The sequence below is a fragment of the Bos indicus x Bos taurus genome, unplaced genomic scaffold (assembly GCF_003369695.1).
Source record: "Bos indicus x Bos taurus breed Angus x Brahman F1 hybrid unplaced genomic scaffold, Bos_hybrid_MaternalHap_v2.0 tig00011721_arrow_arrow_obj, whole genome shotgun sequence".
NCBI lineage: Eukaryota > Metazoa > Chordata > Mammalia > Artiodactyla > Bovidae > Bos > Bos indicus x Bos taurus.
Genome location: NW_020867904.1, coordinates 17,353 through 42,858, shown reverse-complemented (window position 1 = coordinate 42,858; position 25,506 = coordinate 17,353). Strand labels below are relative to the sequence as shown.

The window sequence follows — 25,506 nt, the reverse complement described above, 5'->3', positions numbered from 1 at the left end:
CCAAATCTTCCCACCCTCTCCCTCTCCCATAGAGTCCATAAGACTGTTCTAAAAGCCTCCCAAGCGAGGCCCCGCAGGAGGATCCCGGCGGGGAGGGGAGCAGCACGCTGAGCTTCCGCAGAGGTGCGCGGAACCGAGGTCCTAGGGCTGCGCCTCCCGCTGGTGGGGCCTGGCACTTCGGGTTCCCTAACGCTCTCGCTCCCGCCGCGGGGCTCCCCCCCCTTCCCTGGCCATGCGCCCGGTAGCGCGTCTGGGGCACAGAGCCCACCCTGCGGTTCCCGCCGCCCGCCCTAGCCGCCAGCGTGCTGCGCCCGCTACGGCTCCCGGCGCTCTCGAGGCCGCCCGTGGCTTGCCAGCTGCCCTCCGAGTGGAGAACCTGAGCGAGGGCTGCCGAGCTGAGCTGGCCGAGATCATCGTGCACGCCAAGTGGCTGGCGCTGCACGAGGAGGTACACGGCCTGTACAACTACCTGCCCTGGCAGTATGAGGCCAGCGACGCCGGCTCTTCTACTCTGCTGAGATCGAGATGCTGGGCGACCAGGCATGGGGCAGCATGCTCGAGGTGCCCGGGGCTCCAGGCTCAACCTCACTGGCCTGGGCTACTTCTCCAGTCACTCCCACACCGTGGTCCAGGATTACTCCTATTTCTTCCTTCCTCAGAGTGAGCCTGCAGCTCTCGCCATACCATCCCTTCGGCCACTTGGCATGGCCAGCAGAGGTACTTTTATCCCCAGCAGGCTCAGGAACTCCTCCAGAATCCTGTCTGGGCGATGTTAAGTGATGCCCCTGGTCTCCTTCCCATTTTCTGCTCTTTGGTGCTCCTCATGTTGAGTCTACAGAGATCTTGGGTGCCTCTGGCTAACACTGTTGGAAAACAGGGATGGCTCCCGTGCTTGACCAGGGAAGAGTGTTTCAGGCCAAAGCTCAAGGTGGGTTTCCAGCAACAAACAGCCCATTTTCAATAGCAGAGGTTTATGCGGGGGAGTAATAGGGGAAGAAGGCCCTGGTCACAGCGCTCTGAGGAGTATGAAGGGCAATCGGACAGGAGCCCTCTCTGGCTGAGTTCCATGCAAGTTGGTCTGTGGTGCAGATGAGATTCCTGTGGATAAGAGTTCAGGCAATGGCATCTCCTGGAGTTTGAAATAAGAAAATGGAACCCGAATTGAGGTGGAATCCTTATAGAGGAGGAAAGCTATATTTTAAAGTGGATGTCTGGGGAGTTGTTTGGGATGGACAGTGGTCAAACCAATCCAAACACCTTTGGAATCAGATGGTTGTTGGAATTCTGGCTCCATTCTTCCTGTCATTTGAGCAAGTTACTGACCTTGTTAAGAACTCTCAAGAGCCTCCCCTTCATAATGTGCCAAACAAGGTTGGTTGAGATTAAATCCTAGTAACTGATGCAGAACCCTGGTGCAGGTTAGATGAGGATGTGTAGTTACTCAATCCTGCACACCTGCTTAAATGCCAAGATGGGACTGGTGTGGACAGCCCAGCTGTCCTCTTGTTTCACTCAAATTCACTCATATCAGCTGCCAGCAGACCTCAATGCCAGGCTCTTCCAAATAGCAAAAGTTTATAGAGGAAGGGCCTGGGGCAGGGGCATTAAGGGATTGGGAAGGTGCTCACAGGGCTTGAAGAACAGAGAGGTGAATTAGACCAGGCCTTGTCTGTTGGGAACTCCTGGAATCTTGTGAAGTTCCATGAAAGTTTGTCAGGTGGTCACGACGAAATGCATGCAGATAAGGGTTCAGGTTATGGGCTCAACTGAAATTTACAATACAAAACAGCAAGTGGAACCCTAATGCATTGGTTCTCTCCAGCTCGAGGAGGAGGCTGATACAGAGGAACTGGGAGGAACCTCAAAATGGAATCTAATGGATAGTGATTGGACAATAAGTCCCATCTTCCCAGTATGTGGCATAGCATTAAGGATAGTTGGAATGGCCATGACCTTGGTCTACAGACTAACTCTGAGCTCTTGAGATTTCACATCACTGAGAAAGAAGACAGGTTCCACAGAGGGGCGTTCATAAGCTCACGGTAACACCTGTTTTTCCATATTAAAGCCAGAATATCTAAGTTTAGAATACATGGCGTGCTTTTTGTTTGCTTGGGTGGTTTAGCCAGATTAAGTTGAATTAAAAAAATACTGGAGAAGTTCAGTTTCTAAATATAACTGGCAAGGAATGAGGTAGTACCCTCTTGATATGGAGAAACTTAGATTTTTACATGTCTTTATTTAGGGAAACCAGCTCTAAAACTATTCATCAAGAAAACTTTATTTTCCAAAGTAAAAAAAGCCACAGTAATTAAGAAGACATTATTTTCTTTTCCGATTTTATAATGAAATACAGTTTTGTCCACTGGCTCTCTGGTGGTCAGCCAGCTCTTTCCTCTTTTTCTCTGACATATTATAAAACGTTAGGGCAGAGATACAGAGTCAAATGGTAGTCTGACAAGATTTCTATTTCACAGGGCTGGTGTTGCCCTGATGTGTGTAACAACCACATACAAATCATTCCTCTGTTATTCTGGGCTCCTCAGAAAGAAGAACAGATTCTGATCAGTGTCACAGGAGAAAGTGTCAGTGGCGACTCCCTGGTGAGCTCCCAAATGCCTACTTTGGGCTGGAGTGCCGTTTCCATCTCTCATTTTCCTTCTCTTGACTTCTCTATCTTGCCAACAGGTACTTTATGCAGGGTTCTGTACAAATGTTAAGTTTTATACTGTGCTTACTCTTTGCCAAATACTTTACTCACTTTTAAAAAATGCACTCTTTACACCACCATTAAACAAAGAAGGATGCTGTTTTCATCCTCGTTTTTAGATTGTACATTTAAGCTTAGAGAATTTAAGAAATCCATTGTGTGTCAAACAAGAGATAAGTAGCAGTGATAGGACTTGAATCTTGGGTCATTCCAATTGGCTTTCCTTTGCCCAGGAAACAAGGAGCACTCCACTAGGAGAAGGAAGATGGCTTGGGAGATACACAAATGTTCACCCGCACCCATCCCCCAATTCACATGTTTTGAAAAACTTAAGAATAGATACATGCAGTGTGAGGTAGAGAAACAATTAGAGAGAGTGACTCCTCTAATCTGAGCCGTGTAGATGTATAATTGGAAGTTCCATGTAAATCAGTGAAGATAGAATATGCTCTCACACTGCACAAAAAATATCTCACAATGGTTTAAAGACTTAAACATAAGACATGATGCCATAAAACTCTTAGAAGAGAACATGGGCAAAATGTTCTCTGACATAAATTGGACCTTTTTTTCTTAGGTCAGTCTCCCAAAAGGTAGAGAAAAACCAAATATGAACAAAGGGGACCTGATCAAACTTACAAGCTTCTGCACAGCAAAGAAAACCATTAAAAAAAAAAAAAAAAGACAACCTAAAAAATGGGAGAAAATATTTGCAACTGATGCAATAGACCAGGGCTTAATTTCAAATATACAGACCATACAATTCAACAACAACAATAAAAAAAACCAATCAAAAAATGGGCAGAAAACCTTAATAGACAGTTCTCCAAAGAAGACATGCAGATGGCCAGTAGACACATAAAAATATACTCAGTGTTACTAATTCTTAGACAAATGCAAATAAAAGCTGCAGCCAGGTACCATCTCCTATCAGGTAGAATGGCTATCATCAAATCAGAACAAATAGCAAATGTTGGAGAGAGTGTGGAGAAAAGGGAACCCTCCTACACTGTTGGGGGGAATGTAAGTTGGGGTAGCTACTATGGAAAACAATATGGGGGATCCTCAGAAAATTCATAGGTCCACCATATGACCCAGCAGTCCCCCTCATGGCATATCCCCGGACAAAACTGTAATTCAGGAATATACATGCACCCCCATGTTCATAGCAGCACTATTCCCAACAGCCAAGATATGGAAACAGCCTAAATGTCCCTTGATAGTTGAATTATTAAAGAAAATGTGGTACGTATATATAATATTACTCAGCCATAACAAGAAAGAAAGAATGCCATTTGCAGCAACATGGATGGAAATAGAGATAATTATACTAAGCAGAGTAAGTCACAAAGAGAAGAATAAATACCATATTATATCACTTATATGTGGAATGTAAAATATGACACAAATGAACCTATTTACAAAACAGAAACAGACTCATGGATACAGAGAATAAACTTGTGGTTGCCAAGGGCAATGGAGGGAGGGAGATGGATGGACTGGGTGTTTGGGATTGGCAGATGCAAACTGTTACATTTGGAATAAACAACAAGGTCCTACCTTAGCACAGGGAACCATATCCAATCTCCTGGGATAAACCATAATGGAAAAGATATTAAAAAAATGTATGTATATGTATAACTGAGTCACTTTACAGCAGAAATTAGCACAATATTGTAATTAAACTCTACTTAAAAAATAAAAAAGACGTTGTATAACTGGCAACACTGTCACAGTCTTCTGTTGACTCTCGATTCAAGATGGTAGACCCATGGGTGTCCAGTCTATAGCTCTTGCCTCCTTTTTTTCCATTAGGATGGATGAGAACTATAACCTCTTGCCTCATGGAGTCAATTTCCAATACCATCTTTCCAGACACTCAAGAGAACACAAGGATGTTTCTAGCCTTTTCCAGTTTTCAAAATCTTCACAAGGGCAGCAGCTGGCATCTTTCTCCAGTGACTGGGAGGTCCGAGAAGACACTAGGGTAAGAACTGGCTGTACCCTGTGCAAAATAATAAGATAGCTATGACTCATATGAATGTTGTGAGCAAGGGAGTCAAGAGTCCTCTTTCAAAGTCCAGATCAAGAAGTATTTTTTCACCCTCTCCACAGCCCTCCCAGAAGTTGACAAGCGCTGCTCATAACTCTGGAGTCCTCAGGCTGTACTGTGTGGCATGAGGTTCCTCAGAGTGAGGAACCTTCTTGTCCCAGAGTGAGGGGACAAGATGGTCTGAAGGTTGACATGCTGTGCCTCAGTTTCCCCTTCTGTAAATTGGAAGCCATTGTAACATCTGTATCTCAGGGCAGATGCAACATGATTTAATTATGTAGGGAATGTCAATAGGTAAAGCCTTTAGTGAGGTGTTTGAGAGTAAGCATTCAATACACTGAGCTGTTATTGACTACTTCTGTTGTTGATTTCAAATACTTATGTATGTTTTTACTTGGCCCTGCTGGGTCTTAGTTGTGGCATGTGGGATCTTCAGTCTTCCTTGCAGCATGCAGGATCTTCAGTTGTAGCATGCAAACCCTTAGTGGCAGGATCTAGTTCCCATGGAACAGAAGGATCCGGATCACTCTAGGCATGAAGATAGAAAAGGCATCTTTCAGTGTGAAGCAGATGCCTGAGTTGTGGGGATATTTCGAGGACTATTGCTTTCTCTGTGCAGTGGCATTGTTGCAACTGAGCCAGGGGAGCAGGGAGACCATGGCCCATTGCTCCCAGTCTCCCACCAAGGTGTTTATAGGACCATGTGACAGACCACAGGAGACAGTTCTGATGTGGGTTAATGAACCAATGTGCATGTATTAGGTGGTTTCCTTCTTTCCCCCATCTGTGGTGCCCTTGGTGGGGGCGCTGTCTTTCCTTGTCTGGTGGGTGGGCCTAGGGGAGTGGCCTTGTTCTTCCAAACCTCCTGCCCAGGGCTCCATGGCACCTGGAGGCTTTCTTCATGTTCTTTGCACAGAAACTGGTCTCATCGTGGGCAAGTACATCTGACTGAGGAAAAGTGTTGATTCTTCCTTTCCATACATTATCCAGGGTTCCTTCCTTCAGCCTGCCCTACTGACAGTTCTCAACTCCCTGACCCCTCTTCAAGATTTGCCAAAATTTTCTGAGTGCTTGTCATATATTTCACTCCCCACATGGATCTAAGCACCTTTCTTTCCCCCTGCCCCACTCTTTTTTTTTTTTTTTTTTCCTACCCGACTCAATCTGTGCCAGCGCCCACTCCACATTGAACTGGACCCACCAAGTATAAGCCTGAGATCCCCAGCCTAGGTCAGACCATAGCATGTTCAAATTAAATCTTTTTAGCCTTGGTCCTGTGGTTCTCCATTTTGTTGGATTTTTGTTTCATGTCCTAAATCCTTGGTAATAGTACATTGATGTCAAGAGATCAGATATTGATCCGAAAAATTCCTCACAGCTGAGCCCCAAACTCTTTAGAAATATAGCTGATTAGCCCTGTGGTCACACAATGAAGCTATTAACATTTTACTGCAATTAGATTTTCCATCATTTGAAACAAATAGAACAATGGAACTGTGGAAAATTGATTTAATGTGAAGGCAGTCCTATTTTGGGTGGTCAGATGTTGATCTTGGGGAGAATTCCTTTTCCCTTTCATCATCCTGGTCTCTTAGATAACAGAGGGTGGGTATGTGTGTTTGCACTGAGTCAGAAGCTTTTGGGGAAAGAGAATTAATTGTTCCAGGTTGCTGAACTGTTGCAGAGCCAAAATGAGGTGTTGATGGACTTTGTATGTATCACATCTTGGCTCCTTCTTCTGCCCACTTTGAAAGATACCACATCAGAGCTGAGTTAAATTAGCTAGTTCATTTGAGAATTTAGGTTTAAAATAAAAGTAAGGTGCCTGCATTTATATTTTATGATATTCCTTGAGAAATTTTTACTTTCTCTGCAGTGATTAAAATTGTTGTGAATTGAAGGTGTCAGAATTAGATGAAGAGTTATGGACAGTTACTTGTTCCTTTCTTGAAAAAAAAAAAAAACTAAACTAAACTAAAATTTAAAATTATCTGCTTAAAACAAAACAAACAAACAAAAACTTACGTTCAGTTGCACTGGATCTTTGTTGCCATGAGGGCTTTTCTCTAGTTATGGCAAGCAAGAGCTGCTCTTTGTTGCAGTGCACAGGCTTCTTATTGCAGTAGCTTCCGTCATCACAGAGCACAGGCTCTGAGCACATGGGCTTCAGTAGTTGTGGGTTGTGGGCTCACTAGTTTTGGCACATGGGCCTAGTTGATCTGCAGCTTGTGGAATCTTCCTGGACCAGGGATTGAAGCAATGTCCCTGCTCTGGCAGATGGATTCCTATCCACTTTGCCACCAGGGAAGTCCTCTCTGCTTTTTCTGTGTGAAGATGAGTATCCTGCTTTCTCTCCTATGCAGGGTAAATAAATCATGTTACAACACACAAACAGTCTGTTTTTCCTAAGGTGATGGGTCTTCCATCTTAGATGGGGTCAGAGGAGCTTGTTTGGGTCACCTTTTTATTCCAGTTAGACTCTTGCTAATGGGAACATGTGAATCCTTCATTTGTTCTGAGACCATTATGAATGGCCTTGGATGGTGCACATTACACAATTTCCCTATATCACATGCCGTATCTTAGATGACGATGAATTCAGGGGGCACACTGATGAATTCTCATCATTTCCACTGTTGCTGCTGCTCTTCTCTAAGTCCCCAGTCATCTCAACAGTGTGTTTAGATCGTGGTCGTGAAGGGTGCATCTCCTCCTTCTCATTCTCTTGCAGTATCGCATGAATCTGGGACTCTAGGGTCAGTCTGGAGGTTAAGAATTGAACCAGAGGAAAAGCTGATGTAGGGAAACTTTTTGTGATACATACCCAGGACAGCCTGCAACTCCGTCCTCAGCAGCCAAATCCTCCCATTCTCTAATTCCATCCTTAGACATCCCACCACTCCCCCCTCCCCTCACCCCCACCCCCACCCCTTGCTTCAGTCAGTGAAACATAAGCTTGCTTTCAAAAGTTTCCAGGGAATCAGCAGCACTCCTAACTGTTCAGCATCTCTCTGGTTCAGTATCATGGTGTTAATGGGGCCTCCGGGGATGTCTTTGGCAAGTTAGAGCATCCATCTCATTTTCTGGCAGGGTTCTCTCCATGCCAGCCAAGAACATTTTCCTTTCTTTTTCCTTCCCTGCTGGGTGAGTGTAACAATCAAAACAAAAGTTGGCTGTTTTCCTCTCTCAGCAAGTCCTGTCCCCCGGGACCGCGACTCAGACTGACCCACACATACATCAATCTGACCTAGAGTGTCATGGGACTGACATAAAATCTGTGGAAGACCTCCTGTCATCTTTCTTTTCCCCCTTTTCAGAGTTGGGAAGGATGGTGAGGGAGGTGCCATCCTCATCAGGCAATCAGGATTGGCTGTGTCATTTTCAGAGGCATGACCTCAGGCAGAACCTTTAATTTCCCAAAACTTCAGTTTTATCCTTCCCTGATAGCTCAGTTGGTAAAAAATCTGCCTGCAATGTAGGAGACCCCAGTTTGATTCCTGGGTCAGGAAGATCTGCTGGAGAAGGGATAGGCTACCCACTCCAGTATTCTTGGGCTTCCCTTGTGGCTCAACTAGTAAAGAATCCCTCTGCAGTGCAGTAGACCTGGGTTCTATCCTTGGGTTGGCAAATCCCCTGGAGAAGGGAAAGGCTATCCTCTCCAGTATCCTGGCCTGGAGAATTCCATGAACTCTATAGTCCATGGTGTCACAAAGAGTCGGACACCACTGAGCGACTTTCACTTTCAAAACATATAAACTGTCTCAGGTTGTCCTAAGGACCCAATTAGATCATAGGATTAAAAGCACTTTGTCAGTTGTAAAGAGTGATGGACGGGTTTATGACTATAAATGGATAGTTAGAAAGTATGGCTTTAAAACTTAAAGATGATGAAACTTTTAAAAAGCTTCCTGTGTCTTCCCAGGGCAGTGGCAGTGGGAGCAATGGTGACAGGGTAGGTGGTGGAGAGGGGAATAAATGATGGGGAAGCTCTCATGTGTGTTGTAATTCATTCAACAGAATTTACTGTGTTCTGGTCACAGAGCACTTAAAAATTCATATACTGAGTTATAAACCATGTTCATGTGGGTTCCCAAATCTGAAAGTATAAAATGGTAGTCAGTAGAGTTTTTTCTCCCACCTCTGACACCCATCCACCCAGTTTCCCACCTACCCTCCAAGTAACACTGTTAATAGTTTCTTGTAAGCTTCCAATGAGTATTCTTGCCCAACAAACACTTCAGTCAAGATTCACTGTCTTCTTTAAGGGCATGGCAGCCCACTCCTATATTCCTGCCTGGAGAATCCCTGGACAGAGGAGCCTGATGGGCTTCAGTCCATGGGTCACAAAGAGTCGACATGACTGTGTGACTAACCACTCACTTTTGGTACCAGTGGCACTGCAATGTGCACTGTGGTTGTGCCCTGCTTTTTTCACAAGTGGGTACATGTAAGTAGACATGTAAAGTTTCTATATCTAGACATGTATGTTGGTTTAAACAGCTGTGTCATATTCCATTGTATTAATGCCTTACTGTGTATTTAATCAGTTCCCTGTTGATAGGTAATTACACTGTTTCCAGTCCATGGATATTACATGGAGTGTGGACATGTATGACATTATATCAATACACACCTCATTTTGTGAAATTGTTGGAGTCCAGTCTTTAGCAGTGACTGTTGAGTGACTGCCATGAGGCAGCTGCTGTGTTAGATGCCAGAGTTTCAATGTTGAGAAAAAATTTTAGAATATAATAATAATATATTTATAAAAATATAAATTTTAGAGTATAATTAGTTTATATTTTATCTAAAAGCTCATATTATATTTACATTTTTTTTAGTTTTTTTTTGTTGTTGTTATTGTTTAAGAGGTACTTTCTTATGACAAGCTTGTGACAGATACAATATAGCAGTTTTACTTATACTAAACCTAGGCACTAGGAAAATTTTGTGCTTAATGTTAATGACTTTTAGATATGTCTATAGTAGAGTAGTTAAAAAAAAATACTAGATATTTAATATTGACTATTTCCCAGTTCACGTGAATCTGAATTCATTTAGGTCAATGCTTTCTTATATTTCCAACTGTTTGATTTGTAAGAGCTTCCTTTCTTGAGACCATTTAAATAAGAACTCAGAACTTGAGCAATATTATCAAAAAACAGAAGACTCACACTGAGACATACATAAATCCAGACAGACAGACAAGGGATCTTCTAGTTTCCACCTGAGATTTAAAAAATATCTTTGAGCTGCTTTTTTTTAGGGGGTGAGGGTGGGGGGAGGCGGGTGGTGGAAAGAATACTGGAGTGGGTTGCCATTCCCTTCTCCAGGAGATCTTCCCGACCCAGGGATTGGACCCAGGTCTCCCACATTGTAGGCAGACACTAGGGAAGTTGTTGAATTCTGTGGCAAGGATTAACTTCAAGCGTTGCCCTAGGCAGGCCTTTGTAACAAGCTAATTGTTTTTCATTGCATATGCAAAAGAACCAACTTTACGGTTTCCAAGTAAAAAGAAGTTTCCTTGTAACCAATTTTGTCTGGTTCTATAGAATATCATGGCGGTCCTAGGTCGGGTCATCTTTCCTTTCTGTAGTCATAGTTTTATCCCTGATCATAGACAGATCAGCTGATAAAAAGCTTGGATTGTCTCTGTGGGGTGGATTTGCTTGTCCTTGTATTTCACCTGGAGCAGTAGCGAGGCCCGCGTGCCTCTCCTGGAAGTGGGCATGGGGGCGAGGTGCACCAGGAGTGCGTGTTGGGGTGGGGGTGGGGGGCACTGGGAGCGCATCCGGGGCAGGGGGTCACAGTTGTGCTCTCAGGGGTAGCCATTGCGGCTGGGAAGGCCCATTTCGTGCACTCCTGGGTCCCCAGGGATCGGCATCCAGTGAGCAGAGTGGAGGGGTGCGGACCACAGGTAAGGGAACTGAGATTCGGTGGAGCAGGGAACTACGTATTCTGCCCTCTCTGTTGGCACAGTCTCGGAGCCCCCTAACCTGGTGGTCGCGGAAAGGCCTCGCCTTTGGAGTCAAGGCCTTTACTTACCGCTTTACCCCTTCGCATAAAGCTCAGACCCCTGTGGATTTTCTAAAGCAGCTTAGTGCCTGCTGGAAGTCCAAGGGATTTATCCTTCCTGGTGATTTCACCTGCGGGGACTTCATAACCTTACTCTGGCTGGCTGGCCCAGCCCTGCTTCTGCCGCTTTGCAGCCCAGTGGGCCCTTGACCACCTGCTGGAATGGGAAAGGGAAGGGGCCACCAATTGCACCCTAGAAATATAGTAGGGTGGATGGATTTAAACATCTGGTGGCCACCCAGGCAGAAAAAGAAGGTAGGAGGGCACCTTGCTGCCATTTCATGGTGGAATCTGTGGCTGTCCTGCTGAGAGGGGGCCTTTCCATGGGGACCCTGTGCAATAAGTTTGGGTTTGGGAACTGAATAATTAGAATGTGTAAAATTTTTAAATTATGTGGTGCTTTAATTAAAAGAAAAAAAAAAAAGCTCCAAATTCTTTGCAATTGAGGTCTAAAATTGAAGGCCTATTTTCCTTCCACTGTGGCATTCTATAAAGAAATGTGTGTTTTTTTAAGAAAAGAGTCAGAAAAGTGAGGGAAACAGAAAACCAAGAAGTGTCCCTGTAGTTTGGTGAAGGCCTTAGGAGGTCACTTGTAAATACTGCTGACTGTCTGGAGGCAGTCTCTTCCTGTGGCTGATGGGCACAGAGCTATGCAGGCTTGTCCTTTGTATGGATGTTCTTGTTGGTGGAAATCTGGCTTGGATCCATCTCCTGATGTGTAAGAATTTCCCAGACTAGACCCCTAGGCAAATCCCGCAGGGCCAGGAGCTCCTTCCTTCATTGTATCTGTTTGACTAAAAACCAGCAATGACATATTTTCTTTCAATCTGGTCTCTCATCCAGGCCTTGGAGTAATATTTCCCCCTCCCCCTCAATGGGTTCCAGGGATGAATTATAGTCAGTTGTCCATGATTTTGCAGATGAGGAAACTGAGAGCCAGAGAGGGTGGAGGACTGTCCAAGGGAGAATGAGATATCCTTCCAGGAACCCTGGCTCCTGGGTTTTTAATGAGCTTCCCACCCAGCATGGTCATTAATTGGCAAGTGTTGACATTGAGAATAAACTATTGGTGGAAATGTAAAAGGCTTTTTTAAAGAATGTGCCTACCAGCTGTGCATCTTATGGAGTATTTTCATTGTACTCCCCAACCCTTGGAAAGTGCTGGGCACAGGGCAGATGCTTCATCATTTTTATTGAATAACTTCAATTTCACATAATTATACCCATATTGTCAGCAATACTATGAGGTATATTAGAACAGTGATTGTCACAGTTGGTACTTCACATAGCAGTAAAGAAATAAAACATTTTATTAGGAAGATGAAGAGAATTTCTAAGTTTTAAGTTTATCCCACTAGGATATTAAAAAAAAAAAATGAAACAAATCTCTCCCTTCATCACCAAGGCTATCGGAGGTCTGTTAAGGACTCCACGCAAGGGAGGTTCTACCTCTTGGAACACCCCTGCTTCAGCATCTCCCTAAGCCAGCAACCTGGGACAGTTGAGTACACTTGAAGTTCCTTCCTTGACCTCGGGAGTTTTTTTGGAAGACAATTTTTTGACAGACAGGGGTGGGGGAAGGTTTTGGGATGTTTCAAGTGCAGTCCATTTACTGTGCACTCTATTTAGACTTTTGTTCCCTGGTGGTTCTGTTGGTAAAGAGTCTGCCCGCAGTGTGGGAGACCCGGGTTCAGTCCCTGGGTGGGGAAGATCTCCTGAAGGAAATGACAGCCCACTCCAGTATTCTTGCCTGAAGAATTCAATGGACTGAGGAGCCTGGTGGGCTACAAAGGGCTGGACACCGCTGAGTGACCGAACACCTATTTCTAGTATGATTTCATCAGTCCCACCTCAGATCATCAGGCATTAGATCCTTGAGGTTGGGGGCCCCTGCTTTAGTTCCCTCTTTCATCTTTTACACAGCTCCAGCCTGCTTCCTCCCCTCTTCCACCTGCAGAACTACCTACCAGGCTTCTCTGAGTGTGACTAAGAGTCTCCTTCCCTCACTTCCTTTCCTCTGAGTCCCTTCTCCTAACTGGATTTCCCTGATCTCCTTTTAGGCACTTTTGCCCCAGGTGGTGCTAGTGGTAAAGAACCTCCCTGCCAATGCAGGAATCCGATCCATGGGTTGGGAAGATCCCCTGGAGGAGGGCAGGGCAACCCACTCCAGTATTCTTGCCTAGAAAATTCCCATGGACAGAGGAGCCTGGTGGGCTCTGACAGTTAGACGTGACTGAAGTGACTTAGCACAGCATACCAGAGGACCTTAGCACTGCAGACTCACATGATGGTTTCTGGCTCTTTGGAGTCCCTTGTCATTCCACGTGTATGTTATTTTCAGCTTGTGTATTGCTTCCTAAAGACCCTGAGAGGGTAATAGGCAGGAAGGCTGGGGGTCTCCAGACAGAGGGAATAGGCTGTAAGTGTCAGATGATTTTTTCTATCTCTCTAGTGTTACATTTTTTCCCCTTCTCCATACAAATTTATTTTTTTTTTCCCCATACAAATTTAAAAAGATGTTTCTCTGAAAATTCTGTGTTGCCGTGATGATTCATGGCTCCACCTGAACTTAACTTTTCTCAAAACTTGAGCTAAGCAATGCATTTTTTCGTAAGGAACTGCTTGTCTTAAGCTATGTTAATATACTACGTATTTCCGCTAGACTCTGTCTTCAGGTCGGTTCCCCCTAAAGGCTCAGAACTGACTTGACAAACCAGTATGTCTTACTCATACCTTGTTCTCCTAATCTATGTTAATGAAATGATATATTTGCCTGGAAATCTGCCTTTCTTCAAGATTCATGTCAATCATTTTATGGCCCAGGATGACTCACCTGCTGCCAATGTTATCTCAATGCATGTTGTGGGTGACAGGCCTGGTGCCATTCTCTGAGACATTGCCTTTCTTTCCTTAGCAGACTGCTAGTGGCTGTATTGGAGAAGGCAATGGCACCCACTCCAGTACTTTTGCCTAGAAAATCCCATGGACAGAGGAGCCTGATAGGCTGCAGTCCATGAGGTCACTAGAGTCGGACACGACTGAGCGACTTCACTTTCACTTTTCACTTTCATGCATTGGAGAAGGAAATGGCAACCCAGTCCAGTGTTCTTGCCTGGAAAATCCCAGGAATGGGAAGCCTAGTGGGCTGCCATCTATGGGGTCTCACAGAGTCAGACATGACTCAGGTGACTTAGCAGTGGCTGTATAATATCTGTCTAAAGACCAGCAGGGGGTATTCTTACTGCGCACATCTGAAGTCTATATCAGCAGCTTTCTCTGTCTCTTTTATACTTTAATAAAACCTTATGAGACAAAAGCTCTGAGTGATCAAGTCATATTGGATCTTCATTTCAGATTGAAGATGCATTCCATGGTATTGCCATTTTAAGTCTTTCCATCACTATGGGATATCTGTACATATATTCAGGATATTTTTTCAGCAATCGTGTATAATTTCCAGTGTGCCAGTCTTGTCATCCTCGTTACATCCATGGCAAAGTATTTTATTAATGTTGACATTATTAAAAGGGAATTGTTTTTTTTTATATTCCTTTTCAGATTATTATTTGCTAGTGTATACAGATAAAACTGGGTAATCATTCATTTTTATCAGTTTGGACAGCTTGATAATTGTCTTTACTTTCTCATACTTTAAGATTATCCTGTCTCATATATGTACTGCCTCACCCCTAATCTCAGTCATTAATTCAAAGAACTTCTGTCCTTTTATTTCTTTTAACATTGAATTATTTTTGACTATGCTGGGTCTTCGTTGCTAGGTGTCTAGTTGTAGTGAGCAGAGGCTGCCCTCTAGTGGCGGTGCCATGGATTCTTCTTGCAGCAGTTTCTCTGCAGAACTTGGGCTCTGGAGCATGCAAGTACTTCAGTAGTTGTATGGGGGCTTAGTTGCCCCTGGGCATGTGGAATCTTCTAGCACCAGGGATTGAAGCCGTGTTCCCTGCATTGGTAGGCAGATCCTTTACCACCAGACCACCAGGGACATTTCCTATTCCCTTTCATTAGAGAATGATATGCAAAACATACATGTAAGAGCTAAATATGCTCAGATGACAATATTCAGAAATATATACATGTATTCCAGCTTACCTTTGAACATATTCATTTAAAGGTAATTTGTGATGATGTCTCCATGGATCTTGGAACCTTTCCTTTTGTTTCTCCGTAACTTCCCATTCCAATGGTAAGATACCTGGCGTCCACCACTTGTCATGTATAGAATTCAGTGCTTGTCCCATGTGGTTACTGAAAAAACTGTCAGACTGTCTTCCAAAGGGGGCCGTGCATGCATCCCACCAGTATCTTGAGTATGTTTCTGTAGGATAGTTTACTATCAGTATACCCTCCGTGGCCAGGTGTCTATTTCAATCTTTACCAATTATGAATGGGCTTGTTTGCTCTAGTGTTCTTGGACAATTTGAGTACAGATTCTTTGTCAGATACGCATTTTTAAGGAAAACAATTGTATTTATTTTTGGCTGTGTTGGGTCTTTGTGTGTGGGCTTTTCCCTAGTTCGGGTGAGTGTGGGCCATAACTAGTGGTGTGCAGGCTTCTCACTCCAGTGGCTCCTCTTGTTGTGGGGCACAGGCTCACGGGCTTCAGTGGTTGCAGTATGTGAGCTCGGCATTGTGTCTTCCAGGATCTAGATAACAGGCTCAGCAGTTGTGGCACATGGGCTCCATAGCATGTGGGATCTTCCCATAGCAGGGATCACACCTGCATCTCCAGCACTGGCAAGCAGATTCTTTACCACGGAGCCACCAGGGAAGCCCTCAGGCATATTTTTGACTCTAGTTTTCCACACATGTACCTGGTGAGAGAGGCCAAGATCAAGAGGCCTGGCTACTGGGAGTCCTCAGCCACAGTTCTGGCTGTGCCATCCAAAGCTCTGGGGGCTTTGGCAAGCACCTCAGCTTCCCTGGGACTGTTTCCTCCCCTCAGAAATGCCCTGCTGTTGGACTGTAGCCCACCAAGCGTCTCTGTCCCTGGGATTTCTGAGGCCAGAATACTGGAGGGGGTGCCATTGCCTTCTCTACAAGGTAGCATTTGGATGATATTTTCTCCTGGATTGTGGTTTTGATGAAGGAAGGAGGATCCCTTCCAGGGCTTGAGAGTGGATTCTTGTCTGACACTTGGAAACAAATTGTCTGAGGAGAGGAGTGCCGTCCAAGTGAGAGACTTCATTGGGAAGGACTGTCGGGGCAGAAGGCAGGAGGGTGAGGGAAACGGAGAGAACTGCTCTGCCACGTGGCTCACCCTCTCAAGGTTTATGGCCATTGGGTTAGTTTCTGGTTTGTCTCTTGCCAGTCATTCTGAACCAGGATCCTTCCTGGGGGCACACACATCACTCAGCCAAGATGGATTCCAGCGAGGAGGGTCCTGGGAAGTTGATAGGACCTCTGGACTGCAGTCTCCCGTCTCTTTTTGACCTCTCCAGAATCCTGGTTGGTGGTAGCTTGTTAGTCCCTTGTTCCTTACCAGGACCTCCTGTTGTAAGATGACTCCTGCAAGTGTTTTCTCTTCTCTGTTGCCTGGCAAGGGTGGGTGGTCAGTGGTTCATTTAACAGTTTTCTTTTGGTTCTCTCGAATAAGGTCCTTCACAGAGTAAATGTATAAAATTGTAAAAGTCAATGTTTTAAATAATTTTATTCCTAATTTGGTAAGTTGGATTTTTTGTTGTGTGTTATAACTCATCACTAGACCAAAGGTCATGTAGATCTTTTGTTGTTCTCTAAAATTGTATAGTTTTTTAAATATAATTACGGTGTTAGTTGCAAAGTTTGTGTTTCTGTTCATTTCACTTTTTTTGACAGTTATTTATTTTTAGTTGATTGATCATTGCTTTACAATATTGGTTCGATTTGTCATACATCCTCATGAATTAACCATAGGTGTACATGTGTCCCCTCACTCTTGAATCTCCCTCCCACATCCCATCCATCCCCACCTCTCTAGCTAGGTTATTACAGAGCCCCAGTTTGAGTTCCCTGAGTCATACAGCAAACCCCCACTGGTTGTCTATTTACAAATGTTGGTGTACATGCATACACGCTGCTCTCTCCATTCATCTCACCCTCTCCCTCTTGTTCCCCACCCTTGTCCATAAGTCTGTTCTCTATGTCTGCATCTTTGTTGCTGCTATGTGAACAGATTAATCAGATCCATCCTTCTCAATTCCATGTTTTTCTCTTTCTGACTGACTTGCCTGTTTAATACACTCTAGGTTCATCCCCTTAATTAGAACTGACTCAAATGTGTTCCTTTTTATGGCTGCATTCCATACAGGCTCTGATTGTTCCTTAGCCATGTTTTGAGGAGGGTCATGGAGCTATTTTGCTCCATTTCAGTTTGGATTTCCAGTCTGAGTGCTCACAGCAGAGCTGCTTCTGGATGAGCCCTCCGAGGTCTTGAGCACTGGGCTGCCCGCTCTTCTCTGGAGGCCCGCAGGGGGCGCCAAAACCCCCTCTGACCCACGGGCGCAGGATGCTTTGCCTTCAGACTGGGCTCGGTGACCAGCTGGCAGCAGTTTTGTTTCCTCAGGGCTTGGGCTCCTGGGTAATGGGGCTGCGTCCCAGCTGAGAGGAGCGGGGTTGCCTCAGTGCCCACCAGCAGGGTGGCGCTGCAAGAGGGAAAAATGACGATGAAGTAAATGTTTCCTATGTCCAGCTGAGCGCTGACCAGAGGTCCATCTCAGGACTCAGTGGGGGAAAGAGCTCCATATGCAAAAAGACGGGTTTTCTGTTTGATTTCTGTTAGATGATCTAGAGGATGACCTACACTGATGTCCTTCCGAGTAGGTGGCCAGTTTTCCTGTCACTGTTTCTTAAGAAGACTGTCCTTTCCTCTTCGCTTGTTCCTGGTTTGATTTTCATGAACTGACCACGTACATGTGGGTTCATTCCTGGGCTCTCTATTCTTTCCATGTGTCTGTGTTCCTGCCAGTTCCTCACTGTGGTGGTTACTACAAGTTTGTGATGTAGTTTGAAGTCAGAGAGGAAGACACCTCCAGCTATGTTCTTCTTTATCAGAGTCTTCTTGGCCATTTAAGGTTCTGTTCAATATTAGCAGCCTAATATTAGGAATATTTCTATTTCTGTGAAAAAGGCCATTGAATATTATTTTGTGATTGCAGTCAGTGTATTTCTTGATGGCTTTGGTTGGAATGGACATTGTCATTCCTCATTGTTCCAGTGCATGAGCTTGGAATAGTTTTCTGTTTATTTGTGTTTTCTTTGGTTTCTTCATCAGTGCTTTCTAGCTTTCTGACTACTGGTCTTTTATGTCCTTGATTAAGTTTGTTGCTAGATGTTTTATTCTTTTGGATGCAATAATAAGTGGGATTTTCTTCATTTTTGTTTCTGATTGTTATTAGTGTGTAGAAACACAAATGATTTTTGTATATTGACTGGGATTGTACGTTGTAGTATTTTATATGATTGTAAATTGATCGGAAATTATTCAACTTTACTGAATATAGTCTAACAACTGTTTGTGAAGTTATGGGGAAACTTTTATTTGTAAAATCTGTTTCTCCTACAATAGGTCATCCAGAGGACCCAAGGCATGGTGGTTACTAATAGACTTCCCACAGTACTTCTTCATTCCATGTGCACTCCTTGAAGGGCAGTGAGCATCAATCACAGCTTCCCTTGAACTTCGTCTGGGTAAGTCTTGACCTCTATAGGAAAGTTTCATGCCTGTCTAATCTGATTTTCTTTTACGGTATTGACTTGTTTGTTTTGAGACATAATTTACTTTCCAGGAATTTAAAATGTACAGAAAACACCTAACAATGGAAAAAGTGCTCGCATTTGCCACATCATCTGAAATACTCTATGTGTTTTATCCAAAATGGGTGCATGCTCCAGCAAAACCTGCACATAATCTCCAAAATCAGGAAATCATATGGTTTGTACAGTATAATGTAATCCACAGCCTCACTTACATTTCAGCAATTGTTCAATTGTATGAATATATCTTTTCTTCCCATACTTTTTTTTTTTTCTTTTTAAGAGTGTTACTGACATTTTCAGTGATTTGGGAAAACTTGATGGATTTAAAGCAGACATGGTGAATATGGGATCCGCGTGGCCTTTTTTATATGGATATTTTTCACTGAAAATGGTTTTAATGTTTATTCATATTTATTCATGATACTTGGGGTTCCATTGGAATCGGTGCAGGGGCATAAACCTTATGTCAAGTGGATGGGGAAATCGGTGTCTTTGGCATTGTGGCACGACCCATGAGGGTTCTTGTCGAGTTTCAATGTGAGACTGGCCTCCTCTTGAGGTGCGACGGGAACTTCGGGATTCCTTTCCAGACAAAGCAGAGGAATCGACCCTCATCTCGAGATGAGGAGGGGCAAAGGGGCTCAGATTGAGGTGTGCCAGGAAAATCGGTGTTCCGCTTGAGTGGGGATGGGTATGTCGGGGAACTTCTTGAGTTTCATAAAGGGTGTTGAGTACCGTTCCGAGTTTCAAGAGGGAAGGTGGGACTTCTCTTGAGATGCTGCAGTGGGAAAGGGCCTCATCTTGCGTTTAGGGGAGAATCCCTTGGTTTTCCTCGAGGCTTGGCGGGAAGTTTGGGGTTCCTATCAAGTTGCGACGTGGACCTCAGGGTCCTGCTCATATTACCTCAGGGAAGTCAGGTCTCATTTTGAGTTGTGACAGGCACCACGGGATTCCACGCAAGTCACTGCAGGGGAAATAGGCCTCATCTAGACTTGGGTCCAGAAACTCTGTGTTCCTCTCCAGTGGCGACAGGGATCTCTGGGTTGCATTCAAGGTTCACCTGGGGAGTCAGGCCTTGTCTCGAGTTGAAGCTAAGCACTCTGCTCTCCTCTCCAGTTTCGACCAGTACTCCTGGAGCCCTTTGAGTGGCCTAAAGGGAGTCAAGCCTTTGAGAGGGAACTCGGGATTGCTCTTTAGGTCCTGCAGGAAAAGAAGGGCCTCATCTGGCGATGACTGGGAAATCTCGTGGTTTTTCTCGAGTTGTGGCAGGAGTTGAAGCAAAGCACTCTGCTCTCCTCTCCAGTTGTGACGGGTATCTCCTGGAGCCCTTTGAGTGGCCTAAAGGGAGTCAAGCCTCCTATGAAGCTTTGAGAGGGAACTAAGGATTGCTCTTTAGGCCCTGCAGGAAAAGAAGGTCCTCATCTGGCAATGACGGGGGAATCTCGTCGTTTCTCTCGAGTTGCGGCAGGAGGCTTGAGATTCCTCTCCAGGTACCATGGGGAACTCAGTCATCCTCTCATGTTTTCTCAGGGAGTCAAGTTGCCATTCGAGTTGTGAGGGCAAGCGCAGGAGTGATCTGGAGTCAAGGCAGGGTATCAGGCTTCAATTCGCATGGAACGGGGAATCTCAAGGTGTTTCTTAAGTTGTGGCAGGAAATGTCGCTCCCTCGAAGTCCAATGAGGACTTGAGGCAGCCTCTCATGTTGTCTCTGAGAAGTCAGGAATCCTTTCACGTCGTGAGGGGCCTCTGGGGATTCCTCTCCAGTTGGTGCAGGCGACTAGGGCCTCATCTCAAGTTGAGGTGTGATACTAAGGGTTCCTCCTCAGCTCTTACAGGGATCTCAGGGGTCCTATGGAGATTCCACTGGGGAAGCAGACATTGTCTCGTGTTGGGGCATGGAACTCCGCTTCCCGCTTGAGGAGGAAAAGGGGTGTCAGGCCTCCTGTCTTGTTGAGGTAGGGATCAGGGGCTATTTTTAGAGGCACCACAGGTCTCTCAGTCCTCCCTTCATGTCGTGAGGTGACATTTGTGCTGTAGAAGGGGAATGAGGCCATATCTTGAGTGTACGGGGACATTGGGGTCTTTTTGAATGGTGGCACGACCCCTGGAGTTCTTCTCCAGTTTCAAGGTGAGACCAGCCTCCTCCTGAAGTGCGATGGCAATATTGGGATTCCTTTGCAAACAAAGCAGGGGAATGGACCCTCATCTCAAAATGAGGAGGGGAAACCTGGGCTCTTCTTGAGTTGTGGCGGGAAACTGGGTGTTCCTCTCGAGTGGAGTCGGGTATGTCAGGGAACTTCTTGAGTTGCCTAAAGGTTGTCAAGTACCCTTTTGGGGCTCAAAAGGGAAGGTTGAATTTCCCTCTAGACGCTGCAGTGGAAAGGGGCCTCATCTCGGGTTGAGGGGCAAAATCTCCTGGGGTTTCTCGAGTCGCGGCAGGAAACTTTGGGTTGCTCTTGAGTTGCGACAGGGACCTCAAAACCGCTCGTGTTGCCTCAGGAAAGTCAACTCACCATTCAAGTTGCAAGGGACCTCTCGGGATTCCTCTGCAGTCGGTGCAGGGGCATATGGCCTCATCTCGAGTTGAGGCCGGAACCTCAGGGTTCCTCTCCAGTTCTGACATGGATCTCGGGGTTCCAATGGAGTTTCAACAGGGGATCAGGCCTCATCTCGTGTGGAGACATGGAACTCCACTTCCCTCTCGAGATTTCAAAGAATGGACCTGTCAAGTGGACCTAGGCATCTGGGGCTTTTTCTCGAGGTGCCATGGGGCTGTCACACCTCCCTTCATGTTTTGAGTCAGTCCTTGGGGTTCCAGTCGAGTCAGTGCAGGGGAATAAGGCTTATCTGGAGTGGCTGGTGAAATCGGGGTCTTTTCCAATTGAGGCATGTCTCCTGGGGATGCACTCGAGTTTCAAGGTTAGACCAGCCTCCTCTTGAGGGGCAACGGCAACATCGGGATTCCTTTCCCAATGAAGCAGGGGAATCGACCCTCATCTCAAGTTGTGGAGGGGGAAAACAGGGCTCTTCTTGAGTTGTGACATGAAACTCGGTGTTCCTCTCGAGTGGGGATGGGTATCTTGGGGACCTTCCTGAGTTGCATCAAGGGTGTCAAATACCCTTTCACGTTTCAAGAGTGAACGTGGGGTTTCTCTCGAGACACTGCTCTGGAAAAGGGCCTCATCTCGCATTGAGGGGAGAATCTCGTGGTTTTTCTCGAGTTGTGGCAGGAAGCCTGGGGTTCCTCTCGAGTCGCAAGGGGGACCTCAGGGACCCGCTCATGTTGCCTCAGCGAAGTCAGGTCTCTTTTCGAGTTTCGAGGGGCACATCGGGATTCCTCTCGAGATGCTGCCTGTGAATAGGCCCGTGTCTAGAGTTCAGTCGGGAAACTCAGTGTTCCTCTCTGGCTGCGACACGAATCTTGGGCTTCCTATCAAGATTCAACTAGGGAGTCAGGCCTCGTCTGGTGTTGAGACATGGAACTCGGCATTCCTCTCGAGTTGTCAAAGGGCTGTGAGGCCTCCGATCGAGTTCAGGCAGGGAATTTGGGCTTTTTCAAGAGGATAGGCAAGGCCGACAGGCCTCCCAACCCTGTCGTGAGAGTATACTCAGTGTTTCATTGGAGCCGGTGTGGGGGAATCAGGACTTATCTGGAGCTAAGGGGAACTCTGTCCTTTTTCCTTGTGGCAGGATCTGTGGGGTTCCACTCGAGACTCAGTTGATGACACAGACCTCCTCTTGTGGTGCGAGGGGAAGCTGGGATTCTTCTTGAGTTGAAGCAGGGAATGGGCTCTCATCTCCAGATGAGGTGGGTCACACGGGGCTCTTCTCGAGTTGTGGCAGGAAACTCGGCTTTCATCTCGAGTTGTGACGAGGATCTCTGGGCCCCCTTGAGTTGCATGAAGGGAGTCAAGCCTCCTCTCGAGTTTTGAGAGGGAACTCGGGATTGCTCTCGAGGTGCTGCAGGAGAAAAGGGCCTCATCTTGCGTTAACTGGGGAATCTCGTGGTTTGTCTTGAGTTGTGGCGGGAGGCTTGGGATTCCTCTCCAGGTACCACGGGGAACTCAGGCAGCCTCTAGTGTTGCCTCTGGGAAGTCAAGCCTCCATTCGAGTTGCAAGGGCGAGCATGGGGGTGCTTTGGAGTCACGGCAGGGGAATCAGGCCTCAATTCACATGGAAGTGGGAATCTCAAGGTGTTTCTGAGTTGCGGCAGGAAGTGTGGATTCCCTCGAGTTGCCACGGGGACCTGAGAGAGCCTCTCATGTTGTCTCCGGGAAGTCAGGAATCCTTTCAAGTTGTGAGGGGCCTCTGGGGATTCCTCTCGATTTGGTGCAGGTGACTAGGGCCTCATCTCGAGATGAGGCGGGAAACTCAGGGTTCCTCTCCAGTTCTGACAAGGATCTCAGGGTCCCTATGGAGATTCCACTGAGCAGTCATATGTCGTCTCGTGTTGGTGCATGGAACTCCTCTTCCCACTCAAAGTGGAAAAGGGGTGTGAGGCCTCCTGTCAAGTTGAGGTAGGGATCATAGGCTAATTCTAGAAGCGCCACGGGGCTCTCAGTCCTCCCTTCATGTCGTGAGTTGATACTTGGGGTGACATTCGCGTCTTTGCAGGTGAATGAGGCCATATCTTGAGTGGACGAGGACATCGGGGTCTTTTCAATCGGTGGCACGACCCCTGGAGTTCCTCTCGAGTTTCAAGGTGAGACAGGCGTCCTCCTAAGGTGCAACGGCAATGTCAGGATTCCTTTGCAGACGAAGCAGGGAAATGGACCCTCATCTCGAGATGAGGAGGGGAAACTGGGGCTCTTCTTGAGTTGTGGCGGGAAGCTCCGTGTTTCTCTCCAGTGGAGACGGGTTTGTCGGGGAACTTCTTGAGTTGACTAAAAGGTGCCAAGTACCCTTTCGAGGCTCACGAGGGAAGGTGGGATTTCTCTTGAGATGCTGCAGTGGAAAGGGGCCACATCTCAGGTTGAGCGGAGAATCTCCTGGGGTTTCTCCAGTCGTGGCAGGAAATTTGGGGTTCCTCTCGAGTTGCGACCGGGACCTCAAACCCACTCATGTTGCCTCAGCAAAGTCAAGTCTCCATTCGATTAGCAAGGGCCTCTCAGGATTCCTCTCCAGTCTGTGCAGGGGCATTCGGCCTCATCTCGAGTTGATGCCGGAACCTTAGGGTTCCTCTCCAGTTCTGACATGGATCTCTGGGTTCATATGGAGTCTCAACAGGGGAGTCAGGCCTTGTATCCTGTGGAGACATGGAACTCTGCTTCCCTCTTGAGGTTTGAAAAGTGTCAGGCTTCCTGTCGATTGGCCCTAGGAGTCTAGGGCTTTTTCTCAAGGTGCCACGGGGCTGTCACACCTCTCTTCGTGTTTTGAGTCGATCCTCAGGGTTCCAGTCGAGTCAGTGCAGGGGAATCAGGCTTACCTGGAGTGGCTGGGGAAATCGGGGTCTTTTTGAATTGAGGCATGACTCCCAGGGATGCGCTTGAGTTTCAAGGTGAGACCGGCCTCCTCTTGTGAGGCAATGGCAACGTCGGGATTCCTTTTCCGACGAAGCAGGGGCATCGACCCACATGTCGAGTTGAGGAGGAGGGAAATGGGGCTCTTCTTGAGTTGTGGCATGAAACTCGGTGTTCCTCTAGAGTGGGGACTAGTATCTCGGGGACCTTCCTGAGTTGCATCAAGGGTTTTCAAGTACCATTTCATGTTTCAAGAGGAAACGTGGGATTTCTCTCGAGACACTGCTCTGGAAAAGGGCCTTATCTCGTGTTGAGAGGAGAATCTCGTGGTTTTCCTCGAGATGCTGTGCAAAGCTTGGGTTTCTCTCGAGTTGTGATGGGAACCTCAGGGACCTGCTCGTGTTGCCTCAGCGAAGTCAGGTCTCTATTCAAGTAGCGAGTGGCATGTCGGGATTTCTCTCGAGTTGCTGCCCGCGAATAGGGCCGTGTGTAGAGTTCAGTAGGGAAACTCAGTGTTTTTCTCCCACGGCGACAGGGATCTAGGGCTTCCTATCAAGGTTCAACTAGGGAGTCAGGCCTCATCTGGTTTTGAGGCATGGAACTCTGCATTCCTCTCGAGTTGTCAAAGGGGTGTCAGGCTTCCGGTTGAGTTCAGGTGGGGAATTTGGGCTTTTTCAAGAGGATAGGCAGGGCCGACAGGCTTCCCAATCCTGTTGTGAGAGGATACTCGGTGTTCCATTGGAGCCGATGGAGGGGAATTAAAACTTATCTGGAACTGAGTGGGAGCTCAGCATCCTTTTTCCTTGCAACAGGATCCACCAGATACACTCGAGATTCAATTGGTGACACAGGCTTCCTCTTGTGGTGTGAAGGGAAGTTGGGATTCCTCTTGAGTTGAAGCAGGGAATGGGCCCTCATCTCCAGATGAGGTGGGACACACGGGGCTCTTCTCGAGTTGTGGCGGAAAATTGACTTTCATTTTGAGTTGTGACGGGGATCTCTGGGCCCCCTTGGGTTGCATGAAAGGAGTCAAGCCTCCTCTCGAGTTTTGAGAGGGAACTCGGGATTGCTTTCGAGGCGCTGCAGGAAAAAAGGGCCTCATTTCGCGTTGACGGGGGAATCTCGTGCTTTTTCTCGAGTTACGGCGGGAGGCTTGGGTAACCTCTCCAGGTACCACTGGGAACTAAGGCAGCCTGTCGTGTTGCCTCAGGGAAGTCAAGTCTCCATTCAAGTTGCGAGGGCGAGCGTGGGAGTGATCTGGAGTCACGGCAGGGAAATCAGGCATCAATTCGCGTGGAAGGGGGAATCTCAAGGTGTTTCTCGAATTGCGTCAGAAAGTGTGGGTTTCCTCAAGTTGCCATGGGGACCTGAGGGAGGCTCTCATGTTGTCTCTGGGAAGTCAGGAATCCTTTTGAGTTGTGATTGGCCTCTGGAGATTCCTCTCAAGTTGGTGCAGG

At 46.4% G+C, this 25,506-nt stretch overlaps 1 pseudogene; it reads left to right on the top strand.

Annotated features, from left to right (window-relative positions):
- The first annotated feature begins 245 nt into the window (after positions 1–245).
- On the top strand, positions 246–18,510 carry LOC113889303 (annotated as a pseudogene).
- The last annotated feature ends 6,996 nt before the right edge of the window (positions 18,511–25,506 follow it).